The 15,934-nt window shown below is 46.2% G+C and overlaps 1 protein-coding gene across 1 annotated transcript in view; it reads right to left on the bottom strand.

Moving 5' to 3' along the window:
• The window catches only part of DPF3 (double PHD fingers 3), a 199,708-nt gene that overhangs the window by 92,716 nt on the left and 91,058 nt on the right, over positions 1-15,934 (bottom strand). The window lies entirely within an intron of this gene.

The following is a 15,934-nucleotide window of genomic DNA, read 5'->3' as shown; positions in this document are numbered from 1 at the left end:
GATTAGAACCCAGGTCCTTCTGACTCCCAGGCCTGTGCTCTACCCACTAGGCCATATTGCTTCTGTTCCCTGCCCACAAGCACCTTTGTCTTGTATTAGAGCTTTGGGGAGACAACACTGACCAATGCTTCAGGGAAAGGAATCGGTTTCCTAGCTATAAAATTCCCTTAGATGCACAATTGATCAATCAATTCACATTTATTGAGTGCTTACTCTGTGAAAGCACTGTCCTAAATGCTTAGGAGGGTACAATGTAACAATATAACAGAGTTGGCCAAAGAGCTCAGAAATGCACAGTTAGGTTCAGTTCTCTTGTCATGCCCTTCCATTTATACAGTCCTCTGGGTCTCAGTCTCTAAGAGGTCTTACCGGCTTAGTGAGATAGTACTAGGGAGATGTTGCTAATTGATTGATAGATAGAGGGAGCAGGGCAGAGGGGTGTGTGTGTGTGTGTGTTTGTATGCACATGCGCGCACACATGTTTGAATGTGTTTGTGTGTGACTATAGTTGCCTTTGCCTTCTCTCCTTTTTTATGATATTTGTTAAGCGCTTACTATGTGCCAGGCACTGTACTAAGCACTGAGGTACATACAAGCTAATCGGGTTGGACACAGTCCATGTTCCATGTGAGGCTCACAGCCTTAATTCTCATTTTACAGATAAGGTAATTGGGGCCCAGAGAAGTGAAGTAACTACCCAAGGTCACTCAGTGGACAGGTGGCTGGATTAGAACCCAGGACCTTCTGATTCCCAGGTCCATACTCTATCCTCTAGGCGTTTCTCCTGCCCCGTTGCTTGGTACCGAGGACATCTCTCTGTGTGTGTGTGTGTGTGTGTGTGTGTGTGTGTGTGTGTGTGTGTGTGTGTGTGTGTGTGTGTGTGTGTGTGTCTCTATGCTCTCCTTTGAATGTACATATCTCTGTGAATAAGTATGACTGGCTGAATGAGAGAGTGTGTCGTGTATGAGAGCAACTAAGTGCGTATGGTTGAAAAAGCGAGTGTGATTTTCTGACTGGAGTGTGAGTGTGTGGATGTATCTGAGTAGGGGACGGCTCTTGTGTATCTGGTATTGATAGTGTGTACATGTGAGTGGCTGAGTGAATATATGTTTGCTCCCAATTGCCAAGTACAGTAGCTTGAGAGCCCCATATGGGACAGGGATTGTGTCTGACCTGATTACTTTGTACCTGCCCCAGTGCTTGGCACATAGTAAGCACTTAACAAATACCATTACAACGAATAATGTTTCTGATGAAGTGTGAGAGTGGGACCGTCTGGAATATGGGTGTATCTGAAAGTCCACTATGTGCTGAGATGGGATTGCTGTCATCTTTTTTTTTAATGGTATTTGTTAAGCGCTTACTATGAGCCAGACACTGTACTAAGCACTGCTACAAGATAATCAGGTTGGACACAGTCCATGACCCATGTTGGGGCTCTCAGTCAATCTCCATTTTACCGATGAAGTAACGGAGGCTCAGAGGAGTGAAGTAGCTTGCCCAAGGTCACACAGCTGACAAATGCTGGAGCCGGGATTACAACCCTGGTCCTTCTGACTCGCAGACCCGTGCCCATCCCCTGGGCCATGCTGCTTATCGGCAGAAAGCCAGTTGAATAAATTGAACAGCACAAACAGAGCATCAAAAGCCTCAGATAAACACCCTTAATTCTCTGGAACTTGCCTTCCCTGCCTTCCTTCTGTCCATCTCCCTCTGCTTCTCCCTCTGACCTACCCCCTGTGCGAGGCCTTGAGTCTCGCTGCTAGTCTACATTAAATCAATTCCTCCTCATTCTGCTTCGCTTCAGGCATCTGGCAGTGGTTCCAGTTCAAAGCTCACCTCCCAGCAGCCCGCCCGTTCCGAAGCTGAGGACCCTCAGAAGATTGGGTGGCATCCAGTCGAGGTTCCCGTTTTCCATTTCATCTGTTCCTCCCCTCCATCAGCCCTCACCCCTCCACAGGTCGGGCGCGTTTCCATGGCAACCAGCATCCCAAGTCCTCGCTGCCTCTGGTCTTGCCACCTGTTATTACTTCATCTCTCAAGTGTAAAGCATCCCAGCCTGCTGCCCTTTGCTTTACAAAGAGCATCTTGGCAGGATTTAGAAACGACAAAGTGGAACTTTGGATGGAAGAGATGTCAGGGACCACCTCCTGCTAAACTTCTACCCGGAATTTAATGAGGAAAGAGGGAGGGGGAAGGAGAGGAGGCAGCTGCGGATATATCATCCAAGGACAGTTCTGGGGCAGGGAAGAGAGAGTGTTGAAAATAACACAGCAAAGACTCGCAGGGGCAAAGCAGTCGGGAAGAATGAACCGGAGGGCAAATGGAGCATCACGGTTTTGGATAAACAGCTTTAATTCTCCTGCATTCACTACTCTGCTCTTCCGATGCTTGCTCATAAAAATCCTCTCCAGACATACCCCTTTTTCACCGCTTCCCTTGAATGGGTTAGAAAGCACTAGAAATCTCCTCAAATCCAACAAATGATAATGCCCACCCTCCATAATAATAATAAGGATTATGATACTAGTTAAGCAGATACTATGTTCCAAGCTCCCCTTTAAGTGCTGGGAAAGATGCAAATTAATCAGGTTGGACACGGTCCCTGACCCATATGGGGGTCACACTCTCAATCCCCATTTTACAGATGAGGGAACTGAGGCCCAGAGAAGTTGAGTGACTTGCCCAAGGTCACACAGCAGGCAAGTGGCAGAGCTGGGATTAGAGCCCTCTACCTCCCAGGCCCGTGCTCTATCCACTAAGCCAAGCTGCTCCTCATCCATCCCCAAGCACTCATTGGGTCTGGACATCAGGTCTAGCCAAAGGAAAGAAAGAGGCTGTTTCACTCCTTCTTTTTTTTCTGTTTTTTTCATTTATGATATTTGTTGAGTGCTTACTATGTACCAGCTACTGCACTAAGCACTGGGGTAGATGCAAGCTAACCAAGGTTGGACACAGTCCATGTCTCCCATAAGGCTCATGGTCTTCATCCCCATTTTACAGTTGAAGTAACTGATGTAAAGCCAATGGTGAGGAGTTTCTGTTTGATGCAGAGGTGGATGGGTAACCACTGGAGGTTCTTGAGGTGTATGGAAACACAGATTTAATGTTTTTGTTCATACCATACCCCTGAAGGAAGCAAAGATGAAGTTCATTTGAAGCTAGAGAGATGCTTCCAAAACCCATTCTCTGTTCTAGTCTACGGCAACTTAATCCCCAATCAACACTGCCAAAGGAGTCAGGCAGAGAAGTCAAGAGAAAGGGAGTCAGACAAGCAGACATGATGGTATAAAAAGAAAACCCAAGAGATGGATACGGCAAGCAGATTTGTACAGAGAGGGTGAATTTAGACCTATAATCTGAAGGAATTTTGCAGTTCGGACTTCCAGATTCAGGTCTCAACACATGAAGAGAGTCAATATTAGTCAGAGTTCTGGACTGGGGATTGTAGCAATGGAGGATGTGCGTACAAAGCTCAAAATGGGCCAACAAAAGGCACACAGAAACATTTGTAACTTTGAGAGATCCATTTAGCCATTGGACAGATCTAGAATTTTTGCTCAGCCATGGCAAATTCCAAGACTAGAGATCAAAATCAAGGCAAAGCAGCAGGGTCATGTCAGATGCTCGGATCTGGAATTTCAAAGGGGACTGCTAATTGATATTCATATGGATTGAAAGAGCTGCAATGGCACCAGTTTACGTACTCAATCAGTTGATTAGTCAGTTGTATTTATTGAGCGCTTACTATGTGCAGAGAGCACTGTACATGTGCAGAGCTTGGGTGAGTACAATACAACAGAATTAGCAGACATGTGCCTTGCCCATAATGATCGTACAGTCTAGAGCTTACATAATGCTCTCGGAAAACCTTAAGGAGGAGCAAAGTAGAAAACTCTGGCCTATTTTTTTTACATGCTATTTGTTAAGCACTTACTATGTGCCAGGCACTGTACTAAGTACTGGGACAGATACAAATTAGTCAGGTTGGGCACAGTCCCTGTCCCACATGGGGCTCACAATAATATTCCCTATTTTACCGATGAAGGAACTGAAGGACAGAGAAATGATCTGAGCTGCCCAAGGTCACACAACAGCCAAATTGGGATTAGAATCCCTCCCTCTCTTCCTCCCCACCATTAGGATTAGCTCTCAGAGGCCCTATCTCCTACCTCCAAGAGTCACAAAAAAATTGACCACCTTAGTTTATTATCGTTATTGTTATTACTACCACTATTAATATTCATTCATTCATTCAATCGTATTTATTGAGTGCTTACTATGTGCACAGCACTGTACTAAGCGCTTGGAAAGTACAATTTGGCAACAGAGACAATTCCTACCTAACAACGGACTCACAGTCTTAATCTAATCCCCATTTTACAGATGAGGTCACTGAGGCCCAGAGACATTAAGTAACTTGCCCAAGATCACACAGCAGACAAGTGGCAGAACCGGGATTGGAACCCATGTCCTCTGACTCCCAAACCCATGCTCTTTCCATTAGGCCATGATGCTTCTCTTTTATTATTATTACTATGCCCTCTAGATTGTAAACTAGCTGTGGGCAGGGAATGTATCTATCAACTCTGTCATACTCTCCCAAGTGCTTAGTACAGTGCTCTGCACCCAGTAAGCACTCAATAAATACCACTGATGGACTGATTATGCATCTGCCATAGTGCTTGGGGCAGTGCTCAGCACAGAGTAAGCATCCAAACCATCTTTGATTCCTTTGAGTTTCTCCTGGTGTTGATTCACCTGTCTACATGTTTTGTTTTGTTGTTTATCTTCCCCTTCTAGACTGTGAGCCCACTGTTGGGTAGGGATGGTCTCTATATGTTGCCGACTGGTACTTCCCAAGCGCTTAGTACAGTGCTCTGCATGCAGTAAGCGCTCAATAAATACAATTGAATGAATGAATGAATAGAAGGGGGAGACAGACAACAAAACAAAACAAATAGACAGGCAATAATAGCATCAAAATAGATAAATAGAATTATAGAAATATACACATCATTAATAAAATAAATAGAATAATAAATATGTACCTACATATACAAGTTCTGTGGGGTGGGGAAGAGGGTAGAGCAGAGGGAGGGAGTAGGGGTGATGGGGAGAGGAGGAGCAGAGGAAAAGGGGGGCTCAGTCTAGGAAAGTCTCCTGGAGGAGGTGAGCTCTCAGTAGGGCTTTGAGGTGGGGAAGAGAGCTAGTTTGGCAGGTGTGTGGAGGGAGGGCATTCCAGTCCAGAGGTATGATGTGGACCAGGGGTCAATGGCGGGACAGGCAAGAATGAGGCATAGTGAGGAGGATAGCGGCAAAGTAATAATGGTAGAAATAATAATAAGCAATATTATAGTAGTAGTAATAATAGTAACTGGTATTTGCTAAGTTCTTACTTTGTGTCATTCACTGTTCTAAGCACTGGGAAAGATACAAGATTATCAGTTCAGTCACAGTCTCTGACCCACATCAGGCTTCCAATCTAATTAGGAGGGAGAACAGGAATTGAATCCCCATTTTCCAGATGAGGTAACTGAGGCCCAGAGAAGTGAAGTGACTCATCCAAGGTCGCACAGCAGGCACACGGTGGACCTGCGATTAGAACCCAGGTCTTCTGACTCCCAGGCCTGTGCTCTTTCCACTAGGCTATGCTGCTTCTCTAGTTTGGAGAACCTTTGGCAAATCTGCAGAATCCAAGTGGGTAAGGGGAGTTGGATAGTGGATGCTGTCAATTTGTTTTAGGGCAGATACTGCATTTCCAAAAGATTTTTTTTTACTTTATAATTTTTAAATAGGGTTAGTGTCCCCACCCAGCAGAAGGTCCCAGTTCTACACATCTAAGGAAAGGTCCATCTGTATGAAACTGCTTGATTTGAAGATCTTTCTGCAGCCAGTTGGCACGACATTCTGAAGGACCTAAGTTCATTGTGGCTAGGGAATGTATCCGTTTTATTGTGTGTTGTACTCTCCCAAGTGTGTCGTACAGTGTCCTGCGCACAGTAAGCGCTCAGAAAATGCCACTGATTGATTGACTTTTGGAAAGCTGGCACTTGTCTAACACACTTTCAGCTTTCTGCTGCTTGAGAAGCAGCATGGCTCAGTGGAAAGAGCACGGGCTTGGGAGTCAGAGGTCATGGGTTCAAATCTCAGCTCCGCCACTTGTCAGCTGTGGGACTTTGAGCAAGTCACTTTACTTCTCTGTGCCTCAGTTACCTCATCTGCAAAATGGGGATTAAGACTGTGAGCCCCACATGGGACAACCTCAATGCTTAGAACAGTGCTTTGCACATAGTAAGTGGTTAACAAACACCAAAATTATTATTATTATTATTTCCAATATCAAGTGCTTTTTAGAAAGAAGCAGTATGGTTAGAGCATGGGCCTGGGAGCCAGAAGGTTTTATTTCCAGCTCTGCCACTTGTCTGCTGTGTGACCTTAGGCAAGTCACTTCCAATTCCAGTCATGCCATCTAGCAGGGTGGATGAGCCCTGCAGGGCCATCTCCCTATTTGCTGTTGTATTGTACTATCCCAACTGCTTAGTACAGTGTTCTGCCCATAGTAAGCACTTAATAAATACGACTGAATGAATGAATGATTGAATCTCCACAGAAAGCTAAACAGAGATGATCCTTCACCAGGAGTATTTCAACTAAAATTTCACAACACACAACTAAATTGCAACTTGTCTACTGTGTGACCTTAGGCAAGTCATTTCACCTCTCTGGGCCTCAATCCCCTCGTCTGTAAAATGGTAATTAAGACTGAGGACCCCAAATGGGATATGGACTGTGTCCAACCTGATTAGCTTCTATCCACCCCAGTGCTTAGTACAATGCCTGGCACATAGTAAGTGCTTAACAAATACCATAAGAAAATAGGCCCAGATAGAAAGCCTCCACACACATATTCCCAGAGTGCAGGAAAGGAACATGGCCTCGTGGATAAAGCTTGGGCCTGGGAGTCAGAAGGATCTGGGTTCTAATCCCAGTTCTGCCACTTGTCTGCGTGTGACCTTGGGTAAGTCACTTCTTTCATTCATTCAATTGCATTTATTGAGAGCTTACTGTGTGCAGAGCATTGTACTAAGTGCTTGGGAGAGCACAACAACAAACGGACACATCCCCTGCCCACAATGAGCTTACAGTCTAGAGCACGGGCCTGAGAGTCAGAACTTAACTAAACTTAATTTCTCTGTGCTTTAGTTCCCTCCTCTGTATAATGGGGATGAAGACTGTGAGCCCCATGTGGGACAGGAACTGTGTCCAACCTGATTTGCTTAGCATCTGCCCCAGTGCTTACAAAAGTGCTTGACACATAGTAAATGCTTAACAAATCAACAGTAAGCGCTCAATAAATATGATTGATTGATTGATTATTTTGCAGAGCCGAGAGGAGGAGAGTGTCTCATCACATCTGCTGGCCACTGAGGGAGCTGATCCAGACCTTCTTTCCTCTCCTCCCACTTCCTTCTGTGTCGCCCTGACTTGCTCCCTTTATTCATCCCCCCTCCCAGCCCCATAGCACTAAAATCTTCTCTCTTCCAGGCAGTCAGTCAGTCATATTTATTGAGCGCTTACTGTGTGCAGAGCAATGCTTAGGAGAGTACAATATAGAAATTAGCCTTCCCCAGTTAATCCCCTCTAGACACATAAGATCCTCAATTATGGTATTAATTTAGCACTTAACCTTGTGTCAAGCACTGTTCTAAGAGCTGGCTTCTGTCAGTAAAGCGGGTCGGACATAATCCCTGTACCACATGAGGCTCACGACCTTGTGGGTAGGGAATGTGTCTACCAGCTCTGTTATACCAGACCTTCCCAAGCACTTAGTAAAGTGGTCTGCACAAAGTCAGTGCTCAATAAATAATATTGATGGAATGACTGACTGAATTCCAATACCCGTCGTAACTACACAACGAAAATCATCCCCTAGTGTTTATGTATGTATTTCAATTATGTATTCTACTGCCTTATGATGAGATATCCTAGATATTTCTAGACTGTGAGCCCACTATTGGGTAGGGACCGTCTCTATATGTTGCCAACTTGTACTTCCCAAGCGCTTAGTACAGTGCTCTGCACACAGTAAGCGCTCAATAAATATGATTGATTGATTGATATCCTAGCACATTCACTCTATTACCCATCCGATTCTATCAAAATTACCTATCCGATTCTATCAGAATCACACTCTAGACTGTAAGCACCTTGCGAGCAGAGAATGTATCTACCAACTCATGGCCTGTGAATAGAGCTCAGGTTTGGGAGTCAGAAGGACCTGGTTTCTAATCCCAGCTCCTCCACTCGTCTACTGTGGGACCGTAAGCAGGTCACTTCACTTCTCTAGGCCTCAGTTACCTCAACTGTAAAATGGGGTTTAAGACTGTGATCCCCATTTGGGACAGGGACTGTGTCCAATATGATTAGCCTGTATAATGATGGCATTTATTAAGTGCTTACTATATGCAAAGCACTGTTCTAAGCACTGGGGAGGTTACAAGGTGATCAGGTTGTCCCACAGTATTCATCCCCATTTTACAGTTGAGGTAACAGGCCCAGAGAAGTGAAGTGACTTGCCCAAGGTCACACAGCTGACAATTGGAGGAGGCGGAATTTGAACCCATGACCTCTGACTCCAAAGCCCGGGCTTTTTCCACTGAGCCATGCCGCTTCTCTATCTGTATCTACCCCAGCACTTAGTACAGTGCCTAGCACATAGTAAACACTTAACAAATACCATACAAGAACTCTGTTATATTGTACTCTCCCAAACGCTTAAAACAGTACTCTGCACACAGTAAGCGCTTGATAAATAAATGTGATTCATCGAAGAGCTCCTTCAGGCGGGAGAATGGGTATTTGGCTTCTGTTGCACTTTCCCAAGCGCGTAGAACAGTGCACTGTGCTCAATAGGTGCTCAGTAAGTAACACTGCTACTACCACTACTATTACCATGTCACTCCGACTACCTAGGTACTGCGAAAATTCAGAGGCAAGGCCAGATCTTCTGATCTCCCAGTCCACTACACTGTTCTGTCATACTCTCCCAAGCACTTAGTCCAGTGCTCTACACGTGGTGAGTGCTCAATAAATATGATTAATTGATTGACTGATTGGGACCCTATCTCCAGCAGTGGTGGTGAAATCCCTCCACAAGAACTGTGTTTGTCCGGGGGCGATTTGGCTTTGGTTCTTGGTCTTTCCTGTCCTGTTCTAAATGCACCAAACATTTCAGTTTGCTTTAAACGGAGGCTCGGATAACGAGGATCTCTCCCAGGCTGACACAGCTGTCTGGGAAAAATTCACCCATTGTAGGGTGGCCGGCAAAGAGAGGAAGATGTGGGAAAGGGTGGGGGGGGGGTTCCTTTGTATTTTTTTTAATGGTATTTGTTAGGCACTTACTATGTGTCAGGCAGAGTACTAAGCACTAGGATAGATACAAGGTCAGACACAGTCCATGTCACACATAGGGCTCACAGTGTTAATCCCCATTTTACAGATGAAGTGCCTGAGGCACAGAGAAGTGAAGCAACGTGCCCAAGGTCACCCAGAAGACAAATGGAGGAGCCAGTATTAGAACTCAGGTCCATCTTTATAATGTTTATTTCATTTTTATTTATTTTGTGGTATTTGTTAAGGCTCACTATGTGCCAGGCACTGTACTAAGTACTGGGGAAGATACAAGCTAATCAGGCTGGACACAGTCCATGTCCCACACAGGGCTCACATTCTTAATCCCTATTTTACAGATGAAGAAACTCAGGCACAGAGAAGTGAAGTCATTCACCCAAGGTCACACAGCAGACAAGTAGGAGCCAGTGTTAGAATGCAGGTCCTTCTTTTTAATGGTATTTGTTCGGCACTTACTATATACCAGACACTGTACTAAAAACTGGAGTAGACACAGACTCATCAGGTTGAACATTGTCTACATGGGGCTCATAGTCTTAATCCCCACTTTACAGATGAGGTAACTGAGGCCCAGAGAAGGTAAGTGACTCACTTCAGGTCACGCAGCAGACAAGTGGCAGAGCCGGGATTAGAACACAGTCCTTCTGACTCCCAGGCCATGCATTATCCATTAGGCCACTCTGCTTTGGGCACAACCGTCTGTCTGAGCCTCAGCATCAGTTTTCCCAAAGACCCTCACCATCTTAATTTTGAAAAAATGAGTGAGAATAATAATAATCATAGTTATGGTATTTGTTAACCGCTTACTAGGTGCCAGACACTGTAAAAAGCACTGGGGTGGATACAAACAAATCAGTCCCTGTCCCCCATGGGGCTCATTGTTTCAATCCCCACTTTACAGATGAGGTAGCTGAGTCCCCGAGAAGTGAAGTGACTTGCCCAAGGTTGCACAGTAGACAAGTGGCAGAGCCAGGTCAAATGAAAGAGGGGGAAACAGGAGAAGGAGAGAAACAAAGGAAAGAGAGGCGCTATCAAGGGAAAGGCAAGAGGACAAGGCTGGGAGCCCGCCTGACTCTCTCTCCTTTAGATACCACAAGCTGTTCTGGTCTCCCTGCTGCTCTGCTTCATTAAAGAATCGGCACTGTCTATTTCTGGGGGTGTGTGTGTTGTGTGTTTTGTGTATGTACTTGTGTGTGTGCGTGTGTGTGTGTTTTCACTCATTCATTCAATCCTATTTATGGAGCGCTTAGAGCACTGCACTAAACGCTCGGGAGAGCACAAGAGAGCAATAATGGACACATTTCCTGCCCATAACAAGCTCCAGGTTCTCTCTTCAGAGGAGGAAGATTAGCCATTTGGATTAACGTTTTCCCTCCCCCTCTCTTCCTTTCCAAAGCCAAGGCCGAGCGGATTCCCACAGCCAAGACCTTGGGACTCTGCAGTGCTGTCACATTGAATTTATAACATGTGCCCCCCTCCTCCCCCTGCCCCCCGGGTACTTAGGGGGAAGGATGGAGCCGGTGCCCAGCGATTGAACGGTCTGAGCAACTAATGACTGTATTAACGATGCAGGCAATTAAGCCCTCCCGGGGAAGGTCCTCCTTTCCATCAGTGGGAAACAAACCCACTGCAGATATGGGGAAAGGAACCAGGCCCGGGGAGCACTCTGAGGCTCAGAGTCCCACAGCCAGAGAAGCAGCGTAGCCCAGTGGATAGAGCACAGGTGTGGGAGTCAGAAGGACCTGGGTTCCAATTCCAGCTCTGCCACACGTCTGCTGTATGACCTTGGGTGAAACACTTTTTAGTGCTTCAGTTCCCTCATCTATAAAAGGGAGATTGAGGCTGTGAGCCCCATGTGGGACAGGGACTGTGTCCAACCATGCATCTACCCCTGTGCTTAGTACAGTACCTGACATATAGTAATCACTTAACAAATACCACAATTATTATTATTATCAGATCAGACAATGCCTCACAGTGTAAGGGAGAAGGAGAATAGGTATTGAATCCCCTTTTTACAGCTGCAGAAAATGAGGGATGGAGAAATGATGCGACTTGGTCAAATTCATTAATTCATTCATTCAATTGTATTTATTGAGCACTTACTGCGTGCAGAGTACTGTACTAAGCGCTTGGAAAGTACAATACAGCAATAAAGAGAGATGGGGGAGAGACAGACATCAAAACAAGCAAACAGGCATCAATATAAACAGAGTTATAGATATAGCAGGCAAGTGTCTGTTTATTGTTTTATTGTCCTCTCCCAAGCTCTTAGTACACTGCTCTGCACACAGTAAGCACTCCATAAATGCAACTGAATAAATGAATGAGCTGGGATTAGAAGGCCAGGAAACTAGCCCCATGCAATGGAGAGAAGCAGTGTGGCCTAGAGGATAGAGCCCGGGTCTGGGAATCAGAAGGACTTGGGTTCTAATTCTGACTCTGCCATTTATCTGCTGTGTGATCTTGGGTGAGTCACTTAACTGCTCTGTGCCTCAGTTCCCTCATCCATAAAATGGGGATTAAGACTGTGAGCCCCATGTGGGACAGGGACTGTGTCCAACCTTGTATCTACCCCAGTGCTTGGCACATAGTAAATGCTTAACAAATACCATTAAAAAAATTTAAGGCTAGATCCAAAGGGCCACTTGCTACAAGGCTGCAATGACACGGTGTTTCTAGAAGGCATTTCTGTTTCCCAAATATGAGGTCGTCCCCAGATCTCAGGTTTCCCCCTTATTTTCCACGGGGCATGAGACCCTTGTTGGTTAATGGGAGGAGCTCTCCTGGACGTCTCTATTTATCGTTATCGGAGAGGAAAGCCAGGACCTGTAAAAAGATGAAGCCAGCATGAGAAGGGGCCTGGAGAGGAGAGCGAGCGTGAGATGAGGTTTCTGACAGAAACAGGTCCGCCGAGGAGGAAAGAAAGCTGAAGCCCCTGTGGAGAACAGAGAGCGGCTCTCTGCCAACTCATGACAGCAGAATATGGCTGGCTGCTCGAAACCTGCAAAGGGAGGTCAGTTTTGTACGGAAAATGACAGGCCTCTTCTCTGATGAGGCTCTTGAATTCTAGTAGGATTCCCAAAGGTAGAAAAGGAAGTAACATGGTTTAGCAGAAGGAGCATGGGCTTAGAAGTCAGAGGACAGGGTTCTAATCCCGATTCTGCCAATCGCTTGGACAAATCACTTCGCTTCTCTGGGCCTCAGTTTCCGCCACTGTAAAATGGTGATTCAAAACCTGTTTTCCCTCCTACTTAAACCATGAGCCCCACGGGAGACCAGGATGGTTGGTGTCCGACCTGATTAATCCCAGAGCAGAAGCAGCATGACGGCTGTGTGACTTTGGGTAAGTCACTTAACACTTGTCTGGGCCTCAGTTACCTCATCTGCCAATTGGGGATTAAGGCTGTGAGCCCCATCTGGGACAGGGATAGTAACTGAGCTGATTACCTTGTATCTGCCCCAGTGCATAGAACTGTGCTTGGCACATAGCAAGAAAAAATACCATAATTATTATTAGTATAAGTAGAGGTAGTAAGCGCTTAACAAATACCATAAAAAAGGGAGAGTGCAGCAAAATCTGGCTTAGGCCTGAAGCAAGAAAAGCACCTGGTAGCTGTGGAAGGTTATGCAAAAGTAGAAGCCTGGGGAATCTCACAGGGAGTGAGAGAAAGAGAGTGTGTGTGTGGTGGGGGGAGGAGAGAGAAATCGAGAGAGAGGGGAAGAGAGAAAGGGGAAGGCAGAGAAGAAAACAATTCTAAGATTAGCAGGATAAACACAGAACTTTGAGGAGATAACCTTACTGATTCCAAAGAGTTGGGTGTGCAGAGGCAGTGAAAAATAACGGTCTAGCAAATACCATCAAGATAGCAACCCAAGGGAAAGAGGGGAATTATTCACAGTTCCAGCCTAGGGAAAGACTAGAGGTTGTGCCTTACAGAGCAGGTTGGCCCTCCGCAAGAAATAAATTGATTTTCTTTTCTGAACCGTGGAGGTGTCTCTGCCATGGAACCATGTCCCCAAGGTGATAGAAGAGGCTTCTGCTAACATTGCTAAAGGGCAGGAAAGGCAAGGAGAGACTGAGATGGATGAGGGGGAAAAGAGCTGGGAGGCAAGAAAGGTGATTTTGCGCTCTGATGGAGGCACGGAGACAAGTCATCTGCCATCAAAACAGACTCATGTCCAGCCGGGGAAGCAGCGTGGCCTAGTGGAAAGAGTCCAGGCCTGGGAGTCTAATTCCAGAAGGGCCTGGGGTCTAATGCCACTCCGCCACTTGTCTGCTGTGTGACCTTGGGTGAGTCCTTTTACTACTCTGTGCCTCAGTTACCTCAGCTGTAAAATGGGGATTAAGAGACTGAGCCCCATGTGGGATGGGGCAGTGTCTGAACTGATTAACCTGTAGCTACCCCAGTTTTTAATACAGTGCTTGGCACACATTAAGAGCTTAACAAATACCATTAAAAAAAGTTATACGAGCAGGAGTGAGATAAGGATGAAGAGGAGCAACAGCGTGGCCTTGTGGAAAATGTATGGGCCTGGGAGTCAGATGACCTGGGTTCTAATCCCGGTTCTGCTGCTAGCCTGCTTTGTGACCTTGGACAAGCCACTTAGCTTCTCCGTGCCTCAGTTTCTTAATCTGTATACTGGGGGGACAATTCCTGGTCTCTCTCCTAATCACACAGGGAGCCCCAAGTGGGATGGGGACTATGTCTGACCTACTTATCTTGTATCTATCTCAGTGCTTCGTACAAGGCTTGGCACATAGTACAACTTCCCAAATAAGACTATTATCATTATTATCGTTATTATGGAAGAATCTTAATTTTCATGACATTAATGACACATTCCAAGGGCAGCAAGTAGCTTTGAGAAGATGTAGATCACTGGCTTCTCTCATCCTTCCAAACGCTTGTTTGCTCCTTCTGCACTGTCAATTCATTGTGGGCAGGGAATGTATCTACTATCTTGTACTCTCCCAAGTGCTTAGTACAGTGCTCTGCACACAGTAAGCGTTCAATAAATACACTCAATCACTAAATGAGAAGCAGAGTGGCCTAGTGGCCAGAGCACAGGCCTGGGAGTCAGAAGCACTTGGGTTCTTATCCAGGCTCTGCCACTTGTCTGCCGTGTGACCCTGGGCAAGTCACTTCACTTTTCTGTGCCTCAGTTCCCTCATCAGGAAAATGGAGATGAAGACTGTGAGTCCCAGGTGGGACAGGGACCCTGTCCAACCTGAGTTGCTTGTTACCACCCCAGCGCTTAGCCTGGCACCTAGTAAGCATTTAACAAATACCACAGTTACCATTATTATTATGATCGACTGACTGAATGACTCGGGAATGGGAGAAGAAAAGCCAACATCTCACCCTGCATGGGAATCTTGGCTGTTCCGCTTAGACCTCCTCGTGTCCTGAGTGAAATGCACCAGGCTCCTTGGCAAAGAGTGACAGTTTGAGAAGAGCAACACGCCCACGGAAGCACCCTCAGACCCCTGTAATTACCATGAATCATCTGCTCCCTCCGCCAAATCTCGAGGCTAAAATGAAACCCCTGAAGGCCCTGTTATTCCCACATTCTCAGAGAGATTTGCGATCATTCCATGCTCTTAGGATTCCTTCAGAACATCCTCCCCATTTTACCCAGGCAGAGACAGAGAAAGAGAAAGAATAGACGAGGGGGCTGTTAAACATATTCCTCCAGAAACAAACAAGCATTATGGGGGAGATTTCTGGTGGCTGCTAACCCCTCTTGAACAAATAAATATCAGCCTGGGGGTCAAGAACGAAAGTGAGAGCGGAGAAGGAGGCGGGAAGCAGAAAGCCTGCAGGATCTGTTCAGGTTTGCTATACATGGCACACACAGCTTCCAAGATGACAAGCCTGCACAGATAGTGTTTGTCAGCTGAGTGCACACACAAAACAGTTGTAGGCTCAGGGGGATGGTGGAGGAGGGGGCGGGGAAGAGGAGGAAGGCGTTGGGGAGGACCGGAGGAGTTCCAGGTCAGAAGGACCCCACTTCTGACCCTGTGCCATTGCCCAAAATGATACATCAAAAACGGTCTCTAGCAGCCCACACAGAAATCGATTCCCTGGTGGAGTCGGCATCTCCGCACGAAAACAGTGTGGTGTAGCGGATAGATCCCGGTCCTGGGAGCCAGAAGGACCTGGGTTCTAACTCCGGTTCCACCGCTTGTCTGCTGTGTGACCTTGGGAAAGTCGCTTCGCTTCTCTGGGCCTCAGTTTCCTCATCCGTAAAATGGAGATTAAGACTGTAAGCCCCACATGGGACGGGGACCGTGTCCAACCTGAGAACCTTGTATCAACCCCAGTGCTTGGCACATAGTAAGCACTTAAGAAATACCATCATCATTAAGAGCAACGGCCCCAGATTTTTCTCTGGCCGAACAAGTCAAAGCTTGGTTTGGGCTAGTCAGTTTCTAGGCTCAACCCTAGCTGGGGGGGGTGTTTGATGATGAGATAGTTCAACATCCTCCCCTTTCTCTCTTTCTTTAACCACTTCT

Source organism: Tachyglossus aculeatus, chromosome 23 (genome assembly GCF_015852505.1).
Source record: "Tachyglossus aculeatus isolate mTacAcu1 chromosome 23, mTacAcu1.pri, whole genome shotgun sequence".
NCBI lineage: Eukaryota > Metazoa > Chordata > Mammalia > Monotremata > Tachyglossidae > Tachyglossus > Tachyglossus aculeatus.
This window is presented reverse-complemented; position numbering and strand designations above follow the sequence as displayed.